The sequence below is a fragment of the Anser brachyrhynchus genome, assembly GCF_964034855.1.
Source record: "Anser brachyrhynchus genome assembly, chromosome: 26".
NCBI lineage: Eukaryota > Metazoa > Chordata > Aves > Anseriformes > Anatidae > Anser > Anser brachyrhynchus.
This window is the reverse complement of record NC_137719.1, coordinates 4,190,952-4,213,206: the sequence shown is the minus strand read 5'-3', so window position 1 is coordinate 4,213,206 and position 22,255 is coordinate 4,190,952. Positions and strand designations below refer to the sequence as shown.

At 39.3% G+C, this 22,255-nt stretch overlaps 1 long non-coding RNA gene across 1 annotated transcript in view; it reads left to right on the top strand.

The window, feature by feature from the left end:
• The window catches only part of LOC308183099, a 70,097-nt gene that overhangs the window by 10,445 nt on the left and 37,397 nt on the right, over positions 1–22,255 (top strand). Inside the window, exons 6-13 of the long non-coding RNA XR_013942258.1 lie at positions 841–1,686; positions 5,454–5,525; positions 5,919–6,008; positions 6,931–7,057; positions 7,190–7,253; positions 8,033–8,173; positions 9,534–11,368; positions 12,538–14,266. This is a non-coding gene — a long non-coding RNA (uncharacterized lncRNA). The remainder of the gene's footprint in view (positions 1–840; positions 1,687–5,453; positions 5,526–5,918; positions 6,009–6,930; positions 7,058–7,189; positions 7,254–8,032; positions 8,174–9,533; positions 11,369–12,537; positions 14,267–22,255) is intronic.

Genomic DNA, 22,255 nt, shown 5'->3' with positions numbered 1-22,255 from the left:
GTCTGTGTTAATGTTCTTCCCCTACCTCTCAACCTCAGGCTTATGACCCCTGAATACAAGCTCAAAACTTAATGTTGTGGTTTTTTTTGTTTTTAGCCCGTGCCTGCATTTCTTCAAGTCAGTTATCATGTGTCGCATGACAAATGAGCTCCTAGAGCACTAATAGTTCTAAGAATATTCTTTTTTCTTTTTTACTCTATTCTGTCTGAAAAACAACTTCTGGCCTCAGTCTTGGACAGAAACCTTGTGTACAGACAACCCTTCAGGCTGTAAGCTCAGTGAATGTCTTTAATAGTGCAATATGGTGTACCCCCTCTGATAAACATTTAGCTCCTGGTTAAAAGGGTGAATGCTCCTGTAAATCTGAATGGGAAAAGTGCTTGGGTCTGGTTTGGTCATTTTATATGCCCTGCACTGATCTCCTCACGTATAATCATGGGCAGCCTTTCATTAGCTGGGTAGCTCATCCTCACGTTATCCCGTATGCTGAAGAGCTCATTTTGGGGATAAAAGATGGCAAGCAAGCAACAATCAGCTTGCATTGGTTTAATTCAGTTCTAGTTCTACTGCCACAAGTGCTGGACCCCCAGGGGGGTTATAGCATGTACCATGGCAATCCCTCTTCAGGCAGGGTTTCTGTTAAACTGGTGCTCGCAGCTCAGGTGTGGCTATGGGTGGGGAGGCTCGGAGACGGGTAACTTTAGGGGAGGAAAGCACGAACGTGTGGTCAGAGAAGAACTTCTAAAAGCTTCCTATATGGCTGCTGGACCTGTCAGGCTGGTGAAACTTTATGCTAGTTAACAATGCTCTAAATTGTTTTTTCTCTGCACTTGCATTTAGGTGACGTGCTGTGATCTGCTGAATGGTCTGAGAGCATCGCGGCGTGGTGTCCGGCAGCTGCTGCTTGTCACCCACGTGGCAGCTGGACTTCGCTGGAGCACAGAGGTTCCCCTAAGCACTGGTTCTGAAGCACTTTGCGACTCCTTTAGGGATAAAAAAGATTGATGGTATTTTAATGGAAAATCTCAGAGCTGAGATTTTTTTTTCAAAGTGAAAAATTTCACTTTAGGTGAATCTGTTCCAGGCAGTCCAGTTTGACATATCTTAAAGGGAATCGGTTATCAGTAAGGCAGGTGTTCTTCAGTGTGTTTCGGCCTGGGTCCCTGACAATCATTACTCATGACTGGAAATCTTGTTCCTGTGCTTTAAATTTTCCTTTTTTTTCATTTTTTTTTTTACCCTCTCAGTTTTTGAAGCTAAGCAGCCAAATGTTGGGAATTACTAGTCTCTTGGAGACTCGGAAGATTTTCAAATGGTTTTCATGTTTTTTGGAACAGTTTAAATTTGGCTGATCTCTTTTAGTAGGAATTCCAGGATTTATTTTTATTTTTTTCCTTTTTACAGTTATGAAAAACAGGTTTGCTGCCTTGGGGGAAGGGAGCAGGATGAGGAAGGCAAGGCTGGGAAGAAAAGATGAATTTATTCTGACTTTATCTTTATTTCAGTCTCCCAAGTTAAATTCTACACTGTTTCACCGAGGCCAGCTGGTTTTAATCATTTCAAGAGAACACTATTTATTAAGTGTCTGTTTCAGGCAGTGTCAAATCCTTCAGCTCCTTCTCTATTCTCCATTGTAAGCAAGAACATCAGTAGCCCAGGTGGGCTTTGAATAGCTTCAGAAAGTAGGTAGGTGAGAATCTATTTATTACTTACTGTAGATCTCAGTAGACAGAGACTCCAATTAAGGCAGGAAACTGACATACTTAGCCAACTCTTTCCAAACAGAGGATGCAAAATGAGTGAATAAAAAATTAAATAAGATAATCTAAAGTTTTCTGCATTTACTTATGCAGTCTGGAACCATAATTCCTTTGTGATTTTCTTTTCATTCACTTAAAAATGCAGAAAATGGTGAGGAAGCGTGTTATGTTAAGCTTCACCAAAGCACAGGTGATATATTAAATACTGTAGAAGTCCATGATCCAGTAGATAACCTTCAATTTCATTTACTGTAAGACTTTGTTGCCTTTTCTTCTTGTGCTACTGAAACTGCTACAGTCAACACCATTACGCTTTAAGATCAAAAGCAGATTTACAGTATCTCGCTTTTAGAACCTTGAGTAGTATTTTATATTTTAATTTGTCAATATCTGCATTCAAATCCATTTTGCTCTGTCCACAGAAGAGACAAAGTCCACGATGTTGAAAGATAGATCATTTATTGTAGTAACAATGTGCAGATTGTGTATATATTGTATATATTGAATAGCCAGAGGAAAGTTTAAAAAAAAATAAATAAGTAAACTGCTGGTCGATTTTACACGCCTCTCCTGACATCTAATCTACAGTAGAATCTACTGTGGCTCTCATAACTCCTGCTTTCATTCTGAAGAACTCTTAATTCAGTAGTAAGTAGAAGTATCAGCCCAAGGTAGTTACTGGAATATCGTTTAAAATAATTTGGTTGGTAGAAGTAAGTTTCTGTTGAAATATCTTATTGTTTATGTAACAGCAGATATAATTGGAATTTCAACAATTAACGTATCTGCTTTCATGCCAAGACTGGTTAAATACAGGAGAAAAATCATTTTTTTTTGGTACTTATCTGTTGAAACTTAGATATTTCTATAACATTTCAATCCCTATTAAATTGCTTTGAAAACAACATCAAAAAAAAAAAGGGGTGGAAAAAAAGAGGAAAAAGACCCACCCATCATCAAAATTTCAAACTCTGGGTGCTTTCCAGCAAACTGTTCTTGAATGAAAACACTACTCTGTCTTCAGTTAAACATTGGCTCTAACGTAGACAAATTAGCACATTCAGTTACACTGCAAAAATCTTTAACTGTAGGAGAGGGGGGAAAACAAAGAAAAGAATGATCATAATCATTAGCATTTATATAGCAGCTCGGTAGGAATATGTGATTGTTAAAGCACAAAATGCAGCAGCTGGTACTTGAGGAGGAAGCAAAACTGTAAAGGTACTTCTTGATTCTTTTTTTTCTGGAAAACTTGCACAACTCTGAATTACTTGCATGAAGCCCTAATCTTGGCAAGACAATAGTGCAATACAAGATGGTATGTATTCCTTCCCCTTGCATCCCTTCAGCTCCTCCAAAAAGCTATTTCTTCAATTAAAAATAAATTTAAAAAAATTGTCTTAAAAGATTTCTTGAAGTGCTTTCCCAGACCTGCATTTTGGTGGTTTCTTTCTGCATCTGTTACTCAAATATAAATTCTGTTTTGAAGTTAATTCCTTGACTCAGGATTTGAATGCTTTTCTGAGCTTCGAAATGCTTAAAATTCAGCTCCAAATTTTCTGCAATTAGCATTATGCTTCAATCTGTGAAATGCTTGCATAAAAATCAGGAAAGCTGTAGAAAGAGCAGCATAAAATCAAAGAAAAAATTCAACTATCAACAGAAAGACTCTTTCAAGGACTGACGAAAACAAATGCTGATGGAGGCATTTAATTAATTAACTTTTAATACTTCAAGTTGGCGTTGATAATATTGGTGATAATTAAATTTTAAGACAAAGTTTGAATTGGTGTGGAGATTAACTGCATTGAAGTCATCGGAGCTACAGCCGCTGGGTTTATACTCCTGCCGCTTTGCTTTCAAGAATCAGGTGCAATCTGGTTTTCAGGAATTCGCAGTACTCTTAACTCCCAGCAACTTCCGTACGAGTTGAAAATGAGCCCAGCAGTTCTTACTGGAAAGTCTCCCTCTGAGAGATCCCCAGCTGGTATCCGTTTGAGCATCACCTACAAGCTGAGAATTGGCTGAAGCCCATGTAAGAGGGTCTAACATTTTTATGCAGCCTGGTTTTTAGGTTTGTTTGATTTTCTTTCTTGTTGTTTTTTTGTTCTTTTTTCTTTTTTTTTTCAAGGGATAGCTGTAGTGGTCCAGAACCACAACAATATATAAATTACTGGAACACATCAGCATGGTGAAAGGACTTCATTGTTCACACACATCTCCACTTGACATTTCTGCAACCTTGTGTCATTCTGTAGCATATCCTCTTTGTATTAATAGCAATTTATCATTAATCCATTTGAATAATACTTTTTTTTTTCCAACGGAAAGAGACAGAAAACATCTGCATATTGAGTAATATTAGCTACAGTTTGTGTCTCAAGTGAGACTAACTGACAACCCTCATTTATTATGACTGTGTAGGCTTAATTGGGTTGACGTAGGATTTGGACTTTGTGAAAGGAGAAGCAGTTTGAAGATCTTTTCAAAAAAAAAAAATTAGAGAGGGGAAAGAGTAGGGAGAGGAGCGGGGGAGGAGGAAATAAAAGAATAAATATGGAAAATAATGATGCTGAGATGTTCTGTTAAGGCCCAAACATTTAGGAGGTGTTTTAATAATGGTGCTTAAATGAGAGATTAGTTATTAAGCCATATGGTTTGTATTACAGCTCTCATCTTTTGTTTCCTGCTTACGCTGTCAAGCATTAATGTGATTGTTTTGATTCTTAATGTCTTAATGCATCATTCCTCCCAATGCATTAGGCTAATAACTTTGGTCCTCTTAAGGGCAGTGTCGCCATTCATTACTCTTCCTGTTTTGGCTGACCGTCGAAGTTGAAATGAGGGACTTAAAAAAATCTCTACATGTTCCAACATTTATGGAGCCAGCACATTGAGATCATTGAGAAAATCTGAAGTGTATTAAAGGCTGCTTACTTCCACTGTGCTGATGACATACATGCAATGCCTAAGCCTTCCCCCAAGGCAATTTACAAGTTTTTCTGCTATAAGTGAACGTGATTTGAGTTTGTTGTCTTAACTCTGGACAAGGCTTCAGGTAGTTCTTTGTAAAACTACAGCAGTGTGTTAAACTAACTGCAGTTTCTCTCTGTTTGGGCAAGTGACTGTATGTGCATGCAGTACATAGTTTTATATTAAAAGACGTCTGTTACACATCGGTTCAGGTCACCTTTTAGGTAAAACATAACAGTAACAACTCAACAGTCCAAGACTCTGCCGGTCTGCTTTTCCAGTGCTGCCGCTGTTGAGAAGCTCTCAAGTCAATGTGTTCCGTTAAGATTGATTTTAGAGAGCATTTACAAAGCTTTGCTTTCAAGTGTTTTCCCCAGATGAGAGCTGGTATTTCCAGTAGAATGGTCATCTCTGAGGCTGGTAATAACCCATATTGGTCACCCTTCATAGCATAAGAATATCAGTGTATCCAAGCAGAGTAAATTGGGGGCTTCGTTGGAGCTGATTTTATGAGGAAAAATGTATTTTTTAACTATTCAAATAAATTAGAACGGTAGTGAAACAGGTGGCTTCATTTTCACAGGGTCTACTGCAAAGGCTTGAGCTTGAAATGATAATGTTTTGATAGATGCTAGAAGTTTTGTTTAAATGATAATGTTTGATAAAGTTGAACCATAGTATTACACAAAACATTTAATATTTTGTGTTGTACTTTATCAGGCTAATGTAGCTCATCGAGTGGCACTTTCCGTTGTTGCAGCCAGAGGTGTCCTGTTGGTCTACAGATGCCAGGTAAGGAATTACATGTCACACAAACATTTCTGTGGATACACTCCTGCCTGCTGTCAGACTTTGTAAAATTTTAAAATAATACTAACTCCTTTCAATTCTTAAATTGGGACAATTTTGGCTTGTTTTGCTGAATAAAACTGTAGAGGTATAGTGTAAGATAGAGGGTTTTTTTCATCGTCAGTGAAGTATGGATCTTCCTGAACTGATTAGCTTCTTGTTTTTCGTGGATTTCCAGTCACTATTTCCCTTAATATATTCAGAGTTTACTGTAATTTTTGAGTGTTCTGTGTGAATTCATGATGGAAGGCTCTTTACATGTTCAGAATATGAACTATAACACTTTACTGCAATTATCAATGGGAGAATTCTGTTCATGTCCCGTTGCCTATACAGATGTACCTACGGTTGGTTTTTAGAAAATAAATGCGTTCATGCAAAAAGCTTGAAAACGAATGTGGAACAAACCCATCCTAAGGCAAACGTGTAAGTGTATGGATGAATATTCATGAATGTGGATATATATATATATAGATATAGATATAGATATATATCTCCACCTGAAACTCTGTGTATATTTGTATATATAGAGAACATACAGATGAAATACACACTAAATGTTTTGGCTGTGCCTATATACATTTCATTATCTGCCTTTCCCTCTTGACAGCTCAAATGCTTTGTCCTCTTTGTACAATGCCAAGAGCATTATTTGCTTGAGCATGAATCATAAACTGTCTTAAACAGTTGGGATTCTTAAAAATCCAGTGCGTTTTTTCAGGGGTGTTTTGACTGGCATGTTTTTCTAATGGGGTTATTCAAATTCTTTCTTTCTGAAACCTAACCTGCAATTTCAAATGGTGATAGCTTCACCTAATATGAGCACTGGTTCAGCCTATGTTCTGTCACAGAAATGATGCAGTGAATCATATGTGAAATCTGTAAATCACTTAGGAATCCAGTGGGATGAAAAGTGGTGCATCAATGTGAGATTATTGTCATTCCATGGTCACCCCAATTTATACAGTAGAAATAGCAAATGCAGCAAGGTGGAAGGAGGATGAAAGGTGTGACGAGCTGTTCACAACATTAAAATGACCAGTGTCCGCTAGGGAGTCTGTTATATATTCAACATGTCACTGAAGCACTTGTGTGATGGGATTGCATTTGAGAAAGTGTCAATATGAAAGACAAGTAAATGATTTAAGTACAGGATATACCCAGTAGTATTGTCACACAGACTGAAATTTAAATACACAGCAGATCACACGATGGGAAGAGCCAGGACAGAAGCTTTAGGGAGACATAACAAGTATGTGGGGGAAATGTTTTCGGAAGGAAATTATCCAGATGGTTGGCTGTTGGTGTGGGTTTTGTTGTTGTTGTTGTTTGTTTTTTCTCACCACAGAAAGTTCCTAGTGTATCCACAAACAAGCTGGGTGTGTTAGATGCAGGAATGCAACAGACTTTCAAAGATTTTAAGGGACTGAAGCTGAAGTGTTCAACCTGTTGAGCAGGAGATGAACCTCAGACAGGTAATACAACATGCTGTTAGACCCAACACTTGTGTGTCCTCAATTCAAAGGAAAGTGGGTTCTTGTACTTTAAATTTCTTGTATTAGTGTTGATATTTCCTGTTGCTTGGCAGAATATTGTTTTTTATACAGGGGCAGTGGGGGTGAAAATGCTTGTAAGATGGAGAAAGATGATGGAGAAAGACAGAAGAACTCTGTGAGTATAGACCTCAGCACCGCCTCTTTCTCCTTGAGCCTGACTTAAAACCCAGCATTCCTTCCCCAGTGAATGATGTTCTGTGGGCCAGGTCCTAGGTGTAGTTATTCAAAATCTGTGAAGTGTGAGGGCAAAAAATATTAATTGTTGCCATAAGTGGAAAAGACTGTCCTTTCCGTTTTTTCCCCTAATGGAAATAATCCTGCAAATAATAATGCAATACAAAAGTTGGCCCCCTGTTATCACCAAGGCAGAGAGAGGAAAGTAAGTATCAGGCAGCACTCACTTGAAATCTGTTCAGACTGCTCAGTATTGCAGGAGGGGAAGGGGAAAATCAGATTCAAGGGAGGAGAGGGTTAAGACAGCCCCAGAAGCACAAACTGAAGTGGTAGGTTTCCAGTTGGGGATAAGGGCTTGATCTTCTCACCAGCCATCTTCACACAGTTCATCAGTTCTGCAGAGTGTGTCATTTCCCTAAAGCTCTGCACTCTCTTTCACCCACAAAATTGAATCTTGCACAGGTGTGGGCAGCATGTATAGGATTAAAGGCTTGTTTCCCCCAAAATCTAGACCTGTCTGTTTAAATGAGTGCCTTCATCCTGTGAGTCCTTGCTGTGTGTGAGAGTTTGAGAGAGTTTGCTCAAGACAATAGCATTAAGTCATCTCCCACACTGACTCTACGTGGCTGAGGCCCTGGAGAGAAATGCTTCAGACTCTAGTGGCTGACGAATTAAACAATGAGGAATATATGCCAGCTCTTTCCATTTGCTTATTAATAGGTTCTGTGTCTCACGCTCCAAGGGGATTGTCCTTTCTTTTGAATTGCTAGCGGGGAAGCATTCAAGCATTCACTCAATGTAAATGGAGAAAAATGGAGAAGGAAGGAGTTTCGGGAAAGACTGGAGCATGTCTTCAAAAATGTAAGATTAGGGATCTGACTTTGCAGAAATTCTGATATTCATGTTTCAAGCAACCTGGCTCACATACCCAGGGCCTTTGGATATCAAACACCAATCATTTGCAAATTCAAATTTCTAATAGCCCTATACTATAGCATTTGCTTGAGCTAGAAGATGATCCCAAATCTGTGCATTCATGGCACACCACAGTTTGTGAAATCTCTGCAATACAATAATGCTTGTTTAGATGAGCAAGTTCAGTGGGACATCTTGTATGATGACAGGACTATGGAGCTCCTAAATATTTTATCCTCTTCCTGAATATTCAGCAATTTCTGAGGACGGTTAATATTCTCTGTCACTGTTACTTGTGATTATGTCCCTGAGTTTTGAGCTCTTTACTTAATTTAAATTCATGGTTTTCAGTAAATCCTTTAGGTGGTTGTGAAAATCCTTGCATTGGGGTGGATGTTTCCCCAGAAATTGCTGGCGGTTTAGCAAACAATTGCATGTTCATGTTTAGATCCCTCCGATTTCAGTGTTTAGAAGGCTTATTTCTGTCTATCTAAAACCTTTTCTAATGCAGTTGTAGGATAACTTAAGTTGTCAAGCATGCCTGAAAGTCACCTGCTCCAACTCCCCTCTCAAAGCAGGGCCACTAAAGTCAGATCTGGTTGTTCACAGCCTATGAACAGATTTATGCCGATCGAAAATAAAGCAGGCATAATCCTAAATGAAAGACAAGATAAAAAATACGAAAGTGCTTACATGTTCCTTTTTTATTAGAGACTTCAGTTCTTATATTCCACTGGCTCCCAATGACTTTTTAACCCGGTTTTTAAAGGTGTCTGTGCACCTATACATCTAAATAATATTGTTAACTTGATCATTCTGGAATCCAAAACTTCATTTACGTTTGGAAATGGCACACATTCTCTCTGTCTACGTGCAGACTTCAGTTCTGTGTCAGTAGGGTCACTTCCTTAACTTAAATTGTTGAAATTCTTCACATGAGCATGGCCACGGCTCTCTGGGTGATCACGCTGACTTATTAGATAAATAGATAAACTTTTAGGTGACGTTGGTTATAGCTGAAAAAAAAAGGTTGAAGTCTTGAAAGAAAATTGCTAAGAGGTGATGTTGATTCATTGTTTCCCAATGTGCTCTGGCACAATATTCTCTTCACACAACGTTTATAGGAAACCCTATGCAGATATAGCAGTAATTTTATTTGCTCTGCTCTTATTTGAATGACAGCAGGGTCACGCACAGAACTGAACTCGTAATATTTGAAGGGAAGTTTTTATGAAAGGGTAGCGTGGTTTGCTTCGGGTTTTCCAACAATTACGTAACCCTGTTGTACTCTCCTGTGTCTTTGTAGGACCTGGTACCAGGCAGTTGTTCACATCTACTTTTGTTTGCTGCGCTGGGCATCCGTGGGCTACGTGAGCTCAAACTGGACAAACCATCCATACCGTTCTTCATATTGCATTGGTAAAACTGTGACATCTAACAAAGCAGGAAATCCAATGAGTTAATTAAGGAAGAATTGTCTATGATTTCCTCTTACCTTTTATTTCCACCCCCACCCCACAAAAGTCTATGCAGTGGAGCTGCCTCTTGCCCCTTGTGCCAGAATGATTAATGGGGGGACCACAATGAGGTCAATTAGCTGGGGTCGGCTTGAAGCTGAAAGGTGGAGTGTGTTTCTTTATTGAACGCTGCATTCACACTCCAAACCGTGACCTGGACTACAGTGATTTATTACAGGGGCAGTGTTTTGATCACTTACCTTCAGTACCTTACCTTGGCTTCAGAAATCAGGTTTTCACTGTCAATTAAAATCCAGGAAAAGGGATTCATTCAAAAATCTGAAATGCGCACCCCAAGTAAAGGATGGGGAGCCTGAGGATAGTTTTCAAAACTGTCTCTGTAAGCCTAGCAGCAACAAAGAAATTAGATCATATTCTGTGTCTAAGAGGAAAAAAATCATCCATGGCTGAACTTTTACAGCCTTTTTCCTAACAGAGTTGAAACAGAGGAGCCAAATCTGTCCTAACAAATTTTGTAGAGGTGCTAGGGAAAAAACTCTGCACTTAATATATATGTGGTTGTGTGGCAGAAAGGGCAGGAAAACAACCTGTTATTTTTGGAGAGCGAAAAAATTCTCATGTGCATATATAAGGTATTTATTAATGAATAATGTTTAGCAGTTATGGGGCATCTTTCAACAGAGGATCTTGAACTATGCTACATACGCTAATGAAGCCTCTTGATGATGTAGTGGTGAAACAAATAACTGCTTGTGCTTGTTGTAATGGTCAAACTAAGATATAGAAAGACTACATTATTTTGGTATTTTTTTGATCCTGAAAGCTGCTGAGTCCCCAGATTAACTTAAACAGAGGCTGTTTGTAACTTAACACGAAGACTTGCAGGATTAGTCCAAAAGTACATTTTGTTTGAAATTCATTCACTGTAATAATGAATCATAGCTTCTACCTGGTACTTTTAATTCTGTTGGCTGCAAAGCACTTCACAAAGGAGGTCAGGAATATTGCTTATTTTGAGAAAGGGGGAATTGAGGCACCAGGGAAAGTGATTTTTTGTTGTTGTAGCCTCTGTTCCCACTCCTTACCATTTGCTTATGATACTCCAAACATTTGTTTTCTCAGGGCTCAAATATATTATCTTACAAAATATCCTTAATGCTAATGTTGCAGCAGTCACGAAGCAGAAAATTGTTGGAAAGGACTGGCAAGAAGAAAACCATGGATGGCTGTATCTGGCAGAGGGGGGAGAAGGCATTTTGGTTGCCCAAAAACGCTGCCTTTGGCTCTGTTTGTCCTCCCCTTCTTTTCCCTTCAGTTTGAAGAACATTGCACTCACATCAACCTCATTCCATCTTGTAAAGATAAAGGTGAACAAAAATCTACTGGAAGATCTTTTGAAAGAGCTTATTTGACCTCATGACTACTGCTTAAATCATTTCTGAATTCAAGATTCTGGTGCGCAAGCCCCTGTGTGCAGAAGTAGAAGAGAGTCCCATTCCCAAGTGCCTTTCAGCCAGAGGCTGGCATTTTCTAGTTGTGCAGAAAGGAAACCTAGAGTTATTTTTGTCTCTGGAAGCCCAAGGTTATATCGACAGAGTCCGTGAGAGGTAAAACCACCCAGCGAGGGAAATGCAGTGAGCCCCAGATTTCCAGGTGACTGATGGTAGGTTTGGGCATTCGGTCAGAGTCTCCTTTACACGGGCATACTGAAAGCACAGAATTTAACAACCTGCTTTGTAAATATCCTGAAATTCTTGTGTAACTGTGTAGAAAAAGGCTTTGATAATATTTTCTAAGCTGTTTTTGGTTTGTTGCTGCGTTCCCTTGTATCTCTTGCCCAAGCCTAATAATTAGACACAGAGAACACCTATTAGATAATCAGGTCCATCCCTCCCCCTGTACTCCCAGCAGATTATTTTTCCAGTGCATCATCCAGAGAGGTTTTAAATGACTCTTGCGACAGACAACAAGCTCTCATGGGGAGGGTATTCCTTCTAACAGAGCTTTCCATTTGCATGGTGTGTAGCTTGCTCACAATACAACATAGGTTTTAAACTCCTGGAAGAAAAGGTTGTGGGCATCTATCGCAGCGCATTAGTTTTATTTCTCTGTCAATATCTGTGTTACTCTAATGGGAACAGAACGCCTTCAGTGAAAACAAAGCAGCACTTATCGATAGGCAGTGTATTCTGGTACCTGGACACAAATTTGACCTACATCTGTTCCAACACTCACTGTCCTTCCAGGCAGTTGTCACACCTTGCCAGCTTTACATTACGAGCAGGGTTCACGTGAGACAAGCAGCACAGCTTTGCAGTGCATTCATGTTTTGTCTAGGGTGATAGGGTGGGTATGTTTGCTTACCTAAACCTCTGCCATTTGAAAAATTATGGCAAGCATTTGATTTGCCATAGCGGGCAGGCTGTTGGTCCGGAAGGTCCATTGCCTCTGGCAATGTTCAATACCAAATGTTCCAGGGGAAGATGAAATAGCCACAGAGCACCTGGAGAGCTGCATAATGCCGTGTGTTGTTACATGAGGCTGGACTTGGCATTTGGAGCTTTTAATGTAAGAAAACAAGCAGCATAAATGCACGTAGTGCTGTACGGGATGTATAAGGCAGCAGAATTTCTTCAGATAGCTTGGGCCTTGTTTTGGTGGGTCTGCAGATAGATGCAACGCTATCTTTCAGATCAAGATCTAAATATCAACTCCCCAGTGGTAATTGGGTTACACCCTGAAGTTTAAGGCTTAACTTAGCTTGAGGAGATGTTTAGTACTGCTTGTTGATGAATCAGTTTAATTTATGCTGTTGATTCTGTTTTCCTACAGAATTTATTCCCCATCTGTGGTCATCTGTAAATGAAACAGCTCGTGGTCCTTGCTGCATTTATCTTCTCAACGCCTCTATAATACAGAAGGTATCGCCCCCGTTTGGAGTAAGTGATGTGAGCGGTGGCAGGGTGTGCCCTTGAACTAAGACTTCCTATTGTCTTGGAAAGCATTTTAGCCATTTGCCTTGCAGTCTCATTCCCTAATTTGTGGAGCATTAGCTCTTTCTTGGGTGTGAGGTACCTATTGTTAAATTTGTGCAGAACTTCTGTATCATAGAACAGAATAAATAAGATAATGCTAATAATTTACAGATGCCATTTAAATGAACTTCCTCTAGGATTTATCAATAACAGTACAATACCAGACAGGTTTAAGTGAGATCTAACTCAAGAGTAAAATTCTACTGTCTATGGGCAAGTCATTTTCTTCAAGACAAGTACAACAACATTTTTTATTACATTTACTTGTAAATTATTTCCTCTTCTAGACATTTTCTAGGCCTTTATTGTGATTGCAGAAGTTAAAATATGAGCCTTTAAGAAAATAAAACTTCTCTGAAACTTCACCTTTCCTTGTAGATTTTAGAGTAATTTATATGGCATCCTATTTTATTCCTGTAGACTGCTGTTGACTCAGTGCCTATTAATTTTTATAAGATTTTCTCCATGAGGCTTTGTAAGGGAGAGACATATATTTAGTCCCTGGACTGGTAAATTTTAATGACAATTTTGCATGCTTGACTTAATTCCTATTTTTCATGTCCCAGTCGTGCATATCCCTCACCTTGTCCTTTTAGGGCTTGACTCTTGTCTTTTGAGTCTGATCCAATAACACACATAAGTATATAACTAGTCCCACAGATGTTAACATAGGGTATTGTTGCAAGGCATGTTAGTCCCCAAATCCAACCGACTTTCAGTGGGACTTGATTCCAATCTGCCCCCTTTGCCTTCCATGTCAGAAGTGTTCTGATACAATGACTAAAAGAGCTATAAAACCAAGGAGGAGAAAGAGATCTCTTAGTGCTAGTTGAAGCCTTCTGGAATCCTGTATTAAGTCCTACAGAATGCACAAGAAATAGTACTTTCAGCTTCAGAGGTGCCATGGAACAGCTTTAGAGGCTCCCTATATGTTCTAACAACCCAATGCATTTGGTTGTACCAGTTTTGAGGCAGGATTGTCCTACCGCTGGGAGCTGGAGAAGCTGAGATAGCTTTGTTAATCCAATCAGTAGGATTACTATTTTACTCGCTTGGCTGAGAGGCAGGAATCTTGAATTCCAGGTTTGGAATTTTCTCGTGACCATAGGACTTACTTTCCCTTCAGAAATTGCTCTTGCAATTTATTTCATGTGGCCTGACATAATGCTACGTAATCAGAGCCTCGGAATACTACTGCAGTGGAAGAATTAATTCCTAGTAGGACATTAAGGACGGAGTTGAGGTAAAGCCCAAGTTGTTTTCATCGCTCTAGTGTTACTTAGTGGTTGAGTAGTAAAACACAGATTGGGGGCCCAGATAGCCTTCTATAATTGTTCTGCAAAAGCAACTACGAGTTTCCATTTCTAAGGACTGTTCAGTGGTCTGCAAGCCAGAATTTTCAAATTAACCCACTCTTTTCCATTACAGCAAAGACTATCCTGATAGACTGCTGCTGAAATACCTGTATGCTCTTAGGACCTGACCCTGCGTGTTTTCCTCGTGTGAACACTGTTTAATTGGAAACGGTACTGTAAATAGCAACAGTTCATGTGATTACATGAGATTACATCTTGTGATATTGGGAGGGAAAACAGCATCCTGCTGGTGGAAGCAAACAAAAAGAAGCCTGAATAGTAAATAACATCGTAACGAATTTTCTATTTTGTGACATTCCTAGACAATTTCACTGAGGATTCTGTTTAACAATTAAATTCCATAGAATTGCCTTCAAGCCTCATACCTGAAATAACCCATGGAAAAGATCTAATTCAAATCCTGTAGGTTTTAGAGGGGTATTTGTATACATCCCTTTTGCATTTTTCCCTAGTAACCTGTATAAGTCTTATCCCAAAGGGAATGTGAATATATGTAAACCTTCGTAGCAGCAGGAAAATAAAAACAGAGTTGTGTGCCAAATTTTCTGCAAATATAAACTGGTTTAACTCTGTTGAAGCCAAATAAACCAGTTGAATATCTGCTTCTCGGTTCACAAAGGAAAGGTTCTCCCCACTGCACAGAAAAATGTTGCTTTTGCATTGCTGCAAATGGATTTTGTCACTTTTTGTTTTCGCTCGGTGTACCCCTGAATGTGTCTTGTGCCTTTGTCTGTGTGGGCACAGAAGCATACTTATAGCTTCTAGCGATCTCTGCACATATACAGTGGTCTTGTTTTAATATTTAATCGCTAATTGGTGTGATGATCAAGGGACAGACGAGAGAGCACTCTGACATCTGATCTCTTGAACTGATTACACGCACTTTGCACTACATGTTGTTTATCATGGTCAGGCTAATTTCCTTCACTGAGTGCTGATTTCTTTCTTGCAAAGAAATCTCAATTTGGGGCTTGTAAAGAGATTCTTTCCATTTCTGGAAAAGGATTCCAGTGTGCATTGGGCTCCTGTTATTGACCAGAATTTCCAATAAAAGCAGGGCAAATTCTGTTGAATGAATAGAATCGAATATTTTTCTTTGCCTGAGCTTGCTCTCTCTGTTAAGGTTTGTTCTGTATTCACTGTCTCCGTGCGTTTATTCATTCCCCCTCTCCCTCTATTAGCTTTCTCCTATTTTTCAGTAGAAATTTTAGATTTCAAAGCTCCTTTCAGACTTAAAGAAAAATAAATAAATCCACAACCTAATGCAAACTGCTAATCCTAACAGGAGAAGAAGGTTTTCTTTCTTTCATTATGATGTTGATGATGATGATTATTATTATTTGGAAGAAGGTGGTGAAAAAGAGAGAATTTGTCATTACTGTATAATTTAAAATTGCACAGCCTACAGCCCACAAAACAGAGCATGTAATTACACACTTACTAGAGGTAACAGCAGTGCTGATAATTATTCTTTACACAGGAGAATCTCGCTGATATCCCAGAGTCGGAAAGTGGGAACTACAATATCTTTAATACCATCCTTAGAGACCCTCATAAGCAGAGGAGAAGTATGAGGAGGCACACAGGGTCCAGAGCAATATCTTCATCGCGCCAGAATGTCAGGGGCTTTAGTACAGCAGAAATCAATAGATTCAAGTACATTTTTTTTTAAGGTACAATATTTTTTTTATGACCCTACCTAGAGAAAGTACAGCAAAGCCAGAGGAACAGCAATGGTATGAAACAAACATTTTGAATGGAAGCCATGTCGGTTTAGAAGAATAGTAAGCTAAGATTTATTCATTTATTTATTTATTTTTAAGGCATGTTCTGCTGCAAGGATGTGTTAACTCTTTCTGGGCTGCAACCCTAAAATTTCTTTGGCATTAAATACCCAGATTATTTCTCTACCCCCATTTTTTTCTTAAATATTGTACTCTCTAGCTGTTCTCTGTCTGCCTTATGTAGCATTTTGGCCTCCTTGATTTAAATAGTTATAACAATTCAGAGTTGATCTTACATTTGGCATTTAATTTGATGATTTTTAGTGTGAGCTAGAAAACAATCTGATGAATAATTTTCTACATCCCTATTTTCTAAGCTCATTTAAATCAGTATGATTTGTTGGCTAAATATCCCTCCCTTTATTTACGGTAAGTGGTGTTTTATTTTGCAAGTAATTCATTTTACTTTTAAGGAACAAACTGCTATTTACTATGAAAGCAAATAGCAAAACTTGCTCATGTTTTGCCATTTTACTTTGCCCAGATGACGCAAAGTGATGCGACTTTAACTGTCAATGGCAATTATTCATGTAGGGAAATTTTAAGATAGTGTATTCCTACACAGACGTACATTATAAGATAGACAATCTGGTGGCACATAATTTTCCTGTACAGTTGGGTCTCAATCAGACTGATTGCCTTAATGGAGTTGGAGTAACCGCTGGGCTGCTCTAACTTAAGCCATCAAGTTAGGTCTGGAGTGGCTGCCCGGTGTGATTCGGGGAGGCTTCTTGTGCTTCTTGATGGTCTCAGTTCTGCCTGAGCAGATCTCTGTGTTGGTGAGAATCTGGGTCATGGTCACAGGGAGTCAATGTGAGTAATAAAGTACATGAAGCAGTTGGGGAGGAGTCAGGGGACATAAAGTTAATTAAAAAAATATCTGTTCCTAATATCCCTAATAACAAACTTAAAATGGCATAAAGATCTCAGAAGTTGGTTTAAAAGGGAAGTCAAATTCTTCACTCTCCATCTTTGGCATAAACTGCTAGCTATTATCACCTGAGTGTGTGATTATTTTGTAAGGAACTTTCTGTTATTCTTTATATTTCTCTTATTGTGTCTCTGTATAGGGGGAAGTAGAATTCAAATGAAAAAACATGCATACGCCCCTTGTACAGTGATAGTTGTTCCAGCTGTGTCCTCTGTTTTGGGGTTCTGAGAGATCAGCAGCATTTTGGGTTTGAGTCCTAGTTCTGGCTCAGGATGCCCGTGTGCCAGTGCTATGTCATTTCACTGCTCTGTGCCTCAGTTTCTCCTGTGTGAAGGTCAGTAATTTTGTCAGCGTTCAGCATGGAGGTTTGGGGTTTCCCCTTTTAAGGAAAGCAAAATACATCACACGCAGTATTTTGAACCAGATCTGAATTGTCAATGATTTAAAAGAACAAAACAGAGGAAGCTCAGCCTTGTGGCATTCAAGACACGAATAACACTAACGTTTTATTTGTCCCAAATCTTTGACATGGGTAAAAAATGAAAGCAGTTGAAGACCTTGACTCTTTATGCCTAACAAAGTAGGATAAGTGGTCCTCTGGTAACTGTAAAAGAGCAACTAATGTCTTGCAAGTTTTTAGGACTCTTCTTGAGGTTTGTTAATAGTGATAGATCTGAAATGAATCAGAGTGTAGGAAGATGGAGTGATAAATATATATTTTATATGCATTGAAGACCCACAGGAATCACTCAGAGATCTTTTGTTTTCTTGGTAGTTGCTTAGGGTCCTTTGTGTCACAATTTCTAGGATGTGGCATAGATGAAGAGGTGTTGAATATGAGAGGTCTGGATTCAACTTCTGGCTTTGCTACGGATTGCAGGGGTGACCTTGAGTAAATTCTTCATTTTGAGACCTTGGAAATTAAACTTACTCTGTTGTGTTTGTTTTTGTTTTAATCTAAGCTACTTGAAATATTCTCTGGGCTGTGTACATCCTTAATTTAACCTGTGCCGGTACAGTCCCTAGCACAACAGGAGAACAACTAGTAGCAGTTCACAGGTGACAATATCTTAATGGATTATTTCTCTGTCATCCTTCTATAGTCTTCAAAAAACATCAGCTAAATTTTCATGTTTCTACTTGTTAGTCAGAGGCCAAATTATTATAATTAGTAGGGAAATAAAGTATCAAGGAATAACACGGGCTTCAGTTACGTAGTGTGTAGGTCAGTGCAAGCACCTTCTCTTCCACTTGTCTCAAATACAAATGCACTTTTAGTAACTTTTGAATTGCTGTATTTTTGTTCTTAGTTGGCAAAATATTTAAGTGCCTTTCCAGAAGGAGGTCTGCATGGGAAAGGGTAGAAACTAATTTTCTTTAAAACTTTCCTCAGAAGTCATCCTGGGAGTTTTGAAAAAAAAAATCCAAGGGCATGTGGATCTGGTTTCTGTCATTAAGTTTAGAGCCACAGTCTCAATTTGCTGCTCACCTGATGATAAAACGTCTGCTGGCATATGAGAAGGTGGGTGGATGTCCAAGTATTTGATGGGTTTGCTCAGCTCAGGTGATGGGAGCATGCCTGTGACAAGGGTTATGTGAAAGGTATGTTCAGCTACACGATGGGAAGCACCATTCTCATTACAAAAGCGTGGAACCGCTGCCTTGCTCTTATTTTGCACCTCCTGGTGCTGCAGCAAGAGATGAAGGCCAAAAGAGTGAGCATCATGCTGAGGGCAGGAGCTGTGACAGGTCTTTTGTCTTCGCTGACTTCTTTGCATTTCAGAGTCAGATAAGCAGTTCCACTTTTGGTCTGTCCCTTGATATTTCTATCCTCGTCATCTTGGACTATCTGAGCCCCCCCTGCAGTTCCATGGCTAAAGCTGATCCTTTTTTCTTACACTTTCATTGAAGTCTGTTGCCAAAAGTAAGGTGCTATTAACATATTCATGCATGCGTGCATCTATTGTGATAGTTGATCTGATATCTCTCTTTGCTTTTTCAGCTGGCTTGCGTCTTCATGTTTTGTGATTCCCATGTTATATTCCTAATTATTATTATTTCACACTTCATAACATTTTGGTAACTAAAATGCTCTAGGGTTCAAAACTTGTCTATTACATTTTAGCCCAGAGGAAACTTTGCATCCAGTTCCAACTTCCATCCCCAAATATGAATTTATATTGGAAATTCTGATGGATCCTGCCTGGGATTGGTGCAGCTCTGATAGAATATTGTAAAACACTGACTTTGTTACACATTGAGATGGGATATTTTCTCCCCCCTTCCTTTCTTTTGTGTAAATCTGTTTTCACCACAGGAGCACATGCTGTCTCTTCTGGCTACAACACTACTTACTAATTCATCGATTCATCTTTAATGAGGCCCCCTGCCAATGTTTAAATAGCATTCGGAACAAAGAAAAAGGCAACATTTCCAAAACAGCTGCTTCTCTCCGATCTTGACATATCAGCCCTTCAGAATTTCAAGTAAATTTTTCCCCCCTAAAGTTGGTAATTTATAATTTAGGTGTAGCTTTATAATTAATTGTTTGCAGGATGGAGGAAAAAAATAGGAAGAGAGAGGAATGAAATAAAAAAAGAGTAAAGTTTCCCTCGGGCTGTTATGATACATGAAACCAACATGGTTTCTGTGGATTGCACTAGCATTGCAGATATAACAGTGGGAGAATTCTCCTTTGCTGCCAAAATCATTTGTTGTACATTGCAAGTTGGTACAAGGACATGACAGAGCAAAGTTTTTCTGCCCGTTACATACAGCTTTACTATGTCGAATAGCTCAACCCTTGTCGTACTTGAGTTGGCTTCATAAAGTGCTCTTAACAGGAAGGTGCATTGCCTTGGTCACTACTGTTGGTTCCCAGTTTTCTGAGGACTCGCTGAAAGCACTGCTTAATCGTGTGGGATCGGGAGTCACGACCACGAGTACTTGTGTCACACCGAATTTTGACATGCAGTTAAATTCGTGTGTTTTGGAATGAATTTGGGCTTTCTGGTGGTGGCCATAAGAGGAGCACTTCTTAAGTCCAAATGCCTCATGTTCCTGGAAAAAGGTATTCAGATCTGTGACCTGGAGCTTACGGGCTCCATGTCCCACTTTAACTCTTCGGCCCCTTCAAACCAGTTCGTTTTCCTGCCCCTGAGGAGTAAATGAAAAGGTTTTATTCTTGTTTCCTCACTCTTGTTGAATAGAAAAGGAAAAATAGGCCAAAGTGATTGAATTATATTTGTTTGTTGTGCCTTGGTCACATCGAAGAGTTTTTGAATAAATGATCTTAGGGAGAAAATGAAGGATGAGAACGGGCTAACTAAAATTCAGAACTCCAGAAAAAATCCTCTTGACTTTGAGTGGAGGCTTCATTTCCTGAAAAAAAAAAATGTTTTCAATTTTTCTTTTAAGCTATTTGGTTAAAATGAAATAGTTTTCATTTTGAATTTTTCATGCTTTAGAAGTGAAACTGAGGCAAATGTAGTAACCGAGTATAATTTCAGTATGGAAATTCAAAAAATGTTCACTTCTAGGAAATATTTGTTAACACTTTGAAACTAAATTTTGAGAAATTTATGATATTTTAGTTGAATATGCATTTTTCAGATACAAAAAATTGTCTGTTATAGTAATATTTAGATACACAACAAAATATGAAATATGCATCTATTTTTCCCTTGTACAGGGTATACCATGAGAGAACAAGCAGAAAATAAATGAGGCAGAATTTAAGACCATATGCAAGCAATAGTGCCCCGTGGTGTCTTGCTTGTTCTGCAATGAACTTCTGAGGAGCAGAGCTCAAGATTTCCATAGCCCTGTACTCTGTACGGATTGCAAGGCTGCAGACCTGGCTGGTAAATCCTGGCTTAGATCTGGCAGCTTTGCATAGTGAAAGTGATGGAGAAAAACCTGTACAGGATGGGTAGGGCTGGTCGTTGTCTCTGCAGCGCCGTGACTTGATATGCTCTGCAGTCTTTTCTAGGGACTTCTTTCCTCTTAAATTTCTCCTCAGGTGTAAGAGGACCTGCCTGGCTGTAAATCACTGTCAGTGTACATTGCATTGCCTCTTCTGGGCTTGACTCCGTACGTGCTGCTGAGCTTTCCCAACTTCAAGCGGTGGGAGCTGCTGTGGCAGCCCAGGCTGTAGACTGTCAAGTTTTCTGTTCCAGTCCAATCCCCAGCGCTGCCCAAGGTGGTGGAAAGCACATGTTAATGTGAGAGTTTAGAGCGAACTGCATAGTTTTACCTGGACTTGCTGTGACAGACATTCCCCTTCTTTCCTTGCACCAGAGAACTGCCTTTCCTCGACCACAAGAGATGCAGATAAATCGCTGAGTATTTTAATACTCTCCTGCCTTCCAAATTGCAAGACCAATGTTGGCAAAGAAGTCCCAGTCAGAAGAGGGGAAACCCTTTGAAAAGGGAGAGAACATTTTACACTTGGATTAATGTCGCACCTAATTCAGTTTCCAAACCGTTGTTTCTCTGTTAAATAGCAGCAAAAGTCCTACAGCCTCGGCATGCATATGTGCACATGCACACACGCAGACTTGCCTAGAAACAACAACAAAACAAAATGAAGGCAGTTTGGAGGCATTTCCTGGGAAAAAGATTCATGATTCTGTTTCCATGGAAGCGACAGCACATCCCAAGTGGCAGTGAGAGCTGACAGAGCGCAGCTAGGAGAGCTAAAGTGCCATCTTCTTCCTAGCGGAGTAGGGGGGGCAGAAGTGGGGGGAATTGCTTTTAAAGAGAATACAGAAAAATTTAAAAGGACAGATGGACATATGGTTAAAATGAAAGTCTGGAGATCGGGGCTGGTTCTCAGCTCTGCCATGAACTTCCCGCGTCCCTTTGGGCAGCTCACATAAGGCATCTTCCAGCGCCTGCTCCAATCAATAATTGATTTCGGTGGGCACTAAATCAGAGCCATAAGCATTCTGGACAGTGTTCAGCCTGTCGTCTTTGGCATCCAAGTACTCTATGACATTTCAAGTTCAAGTCCAGCTTAGTTTGCCTGTTGATCTTCTACTCTGCTTAGCAATAAAACACTCTTTATTTTGCACAGCTAGGCTAGGGCTTTTAATATGTTCCTGTTCAGACTGTTATGCAAAAAATGTTGGTTAAATCCAGTACCAGTGACTTCACAGAACTAAAGATACAGCACCTAGATGGATATCTATCACTGTCTTCAGATACTTAAATTTGTCACTGTGCTTGTTGGGTTTTTTTTTGTTTTTGTTTTTTTTTAATTTTAGATATGATGAGAAGTGTTAAAGAAGTTAAAGAATGAGAGGAGAGTGGGAAGGGATAAGGATTTGGGGAAGAAAATCCCTCTAGGGTGTGCACAAATAGTAGTGATGGCATTGAAAATTCCTTCTCAGTACCCCCTACGAGCCACAGCCATGTTCTCAT